Raw genomic sequence first — 3,994 nt, 5'->3', positions numbered from 1 at the left:
AAGATTTACTTATTTGAGAGAGTGAGAGAGAACATGTTCAAGTTGGGGGAGGAGCAGAGGGAGAGAGAGGCTCTCCAGCAGATTCTGTGCTGAGCATGGAGCCCAATGCAGGGCTTAATCCCATGACCCCTGAGATCATGACATGGGCCAAAACTGAGAGTCAGATGCTTAACCAACTAAGACACCCAGATGCTCCTTAGAAAATTTAAAATATAATATAAAATATATATAATATAATACTATAGCCTCCACACTGTACGTTACACCCCCAGAACTGATTTATGTTATAACTGGAATTTTGTACCTTTGGATGACCTTTGTCCATTTCCCTTACCCCCCCAAATCTGTCCTCTGTTTCTATGAGTTCAGATTTTTTAGATTCTACATATATGTGAGATCATATGGTATCTGTTTGACTTATTTCACTCACCATTACCCTCAAGGGCCATCCTTGTTGTCACAAATGGAAGAATTTCCTCCTTTTTTAATGGATGAATAACATTCCATTGTATATGAGTGTGTGTGTATCACGTATACACCCCATCTTCTCTACCCACTCACCCATCAGTGGACACAGATTGTTTCCACGTCTTGACTATTGTAAATAATGCTGCAGTGTAAATGTATCGTAAATAATGCTGCAGATATTTCTTTGAGAAAGCGATTTCATTTCCTTTGGATATGTTCCCTGACCTGGGATTGCTGGATCGTGTTAGTTTTATTTCTAATTATTGAGGAACCTCCGTGTGTTTTCCAGAGCGGCCACACCAGTTTGTGTTCCCACCGACAGTGCACAAGGTTCCCCTCTCTCTGCATCCTCACCAACACTTACCTCTTGTCTTCCCGGTTCTAGTCATTCTCACACACAAAGTGGTATCTCATCATGGATCTGCACCTGCATTTCGATAGCTGGTATTTTAAAACCTTGAAACTATTTTAAAGCCACCTGGGGATGGGTCTAAACAGAGAAGGCGAGAGGTCCCAGGGATGAGCTGGGGCAGGCCAGTGTACGGCGACTGGATTGACAAGCTATTACTGATGCAATGAATCCTCGCAAATTTAGTGGCTTGAAACAACATCAGTTTCTCCTCTCATGGTGATGGAGGGCAGAGGTGCGGAACGAGGATCCAGGTAAAGACAGTGCAACAAGAGGGGAGTCGCCGCTCTGCAGAAGTCCATGGACTGATCCACGAAGCTGAGGACAGGAACCAGCAGGTAAAGCAAATGGAAACCACGGAAACCACTGGTGACGTGGACAAGACTCTATTTGTGGAACTGGGGGCGGAGGAGAACCTGATCGGAGCAGGATGTTAGACCCGGATGGATGACCCAGACAGTCACACAACGTCCTCCTTTACAAGCGCCTCATGTTGGACGAAGGCTCTGCTATCACTGTCTTGAAATTCTTAGTAATTTTGAACACGAGGCCTCACAGTTTTATTTTGTTCTGGCCAGACAAAGGTTATGGACAACTCTCTCAAGGAATTTTATATAAATAAGATCAGAAAATTGGAGATGGAGGAGGAAGAAGGGTCATGGAAGAGTTTTTAAACTTAGGATGGCAGCTTTTCATGGTCTGGGTGCTGCCTCTGTGGCCCCAGAGAGCAGGGTTGATGGATGCTTTCTCCCTGCCACCAGCATGTGCGTTCACGGGACCCCTGCCCTGGAGGGCACACCTCTGTTTCCCCGGCTCACCTCCACCGTTTTTCCAGTGGCCTGGTGGTGTCATGTAGGAAGGATCAAAACCTTATAGACTTGAAGTACAACATATCTTCTTAATCGACCAAACTCACGTCACTCGGAACCCCAGCATCTGAGAGTAATTTTCCATCTTTGTTCTTCACAGATCTGTGTTCTTTTGGAAGCATTTGCAAATTGATTTTATCATGATTTGTTCCAGCATTTTCCAAGGAACGCCAGTTAACTGGAATCAGAGCCAGAGTCGTTCATTGCTGTCCTCAAGAAAGACACACTGTTGGCATCTGTCCAAGCCGCAGGCATCTCCCCATGGATCAAAGTCTCTGGAAACGAATTTCACTGTGAAGGGCTGCTAAATGCACTTGACACATAACCATGCAAAGAGCCAAACATACCAACTACCACCCACTACCAGGTATGCACAATGTAATGTCCACACTTCCCTGACCTGGGGAAGTCATCCAACCCTGACCATGATAGATGAGAGACTTCCAGAAATCCCTGACACGGATGCTGCTGAAACTATGAATGGGAGGAGAAAAAAATATAATCTCCTAAACCATCTCTAATACTTATCTACAATCATTCGACTTGTTGGAGCAAATTATTTTGAGTCACAGCCTCAGTTTTGCACAAGGGATAACAATTTCTCAACATACTCCATATTAGTAATTTCTGTAAAATTTAGGTGTAAAATTTCTGTAAAATCTTTAAATTTCCATTTATACTAGATGTCCTTTCCATCCCCCTTCACTGACGGCACTCACTGCACTGTCTGCCCTTAGTATTTCCTCTGTAAGTACTTGAAGGTGGGAAGGGGATGAGGGAAGAAGGACGAGACAATGGACAGATGGATGGAAGGACAGGCCTCAGGAAAATGGAAACAGACTTTTCACTGACTTCTCAGTTTCTCCTCACTGACAACATATAGAAACACAAGGTCCAGAAACCCAACTCTTGTGGGCAAGGTGCTTCCATTGCAGTTAGGGAGACAGACGTGAACAGGAAGTACAATGCATCACGGGAGACGGATGTAATCAAAGCCTGAGTCTTTGGGACCCATCCTTTCCTTTCCAGGTCTTTGAAAAAAATCTTAAGTTTTCTTGTGGTACTCAGACTTCTCTTCTTAGTTTAATCTCACCCACCGTCCATCCTTCCCACTCTTCCGTCAACACTCACCTAATTCCATCTTGTTTTGTCAGAGTCTGTTCTTTATTCTGAGTTCATTAAAAAAAACAAAGCAAAACACTCCTAATATGTTAACAAGCAGATAGGTTGTCTCTTCCTAGACAACACTGCTAAAAATTTTAAATTTAGCTTTAAGTCTTAAAAGGTGTTCCTTTAAAAGTAAACTTTTGCTGCGTTGGTGAACACACAGAGATTCAGGGGAAGACCCTTGTCTGGGGAGGGCAGGGAAGCTCTGTGTCCCAGAGCTATGCAGCTACTGGCTGTTCCTGAGTCACACCTCGTCACAGTAAACCAGTGACCTAAAACACGGCGACACACACACCTTTCTGCAGGAGACTTCTTCATGATGGAAAGAAGAACCCAAATTCACAGTACAGTGAACTCACTGAAAAGAACATTAAAGACGGGAAGACGGAGCCATCTGAGATGACCATCAGTTTGTTAAAGAGGGAAATGGGTCAGAGACAGTGGCTGTCAAGGCTCAGAAGAAACATTTCTCGATTGACGGGTTCCAAGAAATCAAGACAACCTTCAAGGTTGGAACAAGACCATGGATGGGAAGGCATGTGTGTCTCTGGTTCTGTTTTTTGACTATAATAATGAGATCTTATTGAACGATGTCTTAGAAGGGGAAAGAGTACTTGGTAGAAGTGATGAGAACAGAGAGAGCTTGGAAAAGAGAATTCGGACCTATCTTCGGTCAATAAAGCCAATTATTGACTTCTATGGAGCAATGGGGAAAGCCAAGAAAATAGCTGTGTCTAAGTTTACTGATGAAATTTTCGATGAAGTTGTGAAGACTTCTGACAAAGAAGGCTAACTATGCATCTGAAAGCATCCTTGAAATCATGCTTGAATATTGCTCTGGTGGCCGCTATTACCACCCCCCTTTTAAGGTGATTTTAATCTTTCATATTTACATCTCAATTAATGGCTGGAAAGTATGCAGTAAAACAAATTACATTTTTTATCTTTAATGTTTTTTGGTTACAGGAATAGACTGTGATTTTGGGTCTAACTCCATCTTAGCTATGGGGCTCATGAAACAAAGAAGGATATCAGCCAGTTCTTTGTCTCGACTCTAACAACATATCCCTTTATAGTTTGT

At 43.1% G+C, this 3,994-nt stretch overlaps 1 pseudogene; it reads left to right on the top strand.

The window, feature by feature from the left end:
- Window positions 1–1,099: 1,099 nt before the first annotated feature.
- LOC125078558 (UMP-CMP kinase-like) lies at window positions 1,100–3,706 on the top strand (annotated as a pseudogene).
- Window positions 3,707–3,994: the final 288 nt, after the last annotated feature.

Source organism: Lutra lutra, chromosome 10, assembly GCF_902655055.1.
Source record: "Lutra lutra chromosome 10, mLutLut1.2, whole genome shotgun sequence".
Classification (NCBI taxonomy): Eukaryota; Metazoa; Chordata; class Mammalia; order Carnivora; family Mustelidae; genus Lutra; species Lutra lutra.
This window is presented reverse-complemented; position numbering and strand designations above follow the sequence as displayed.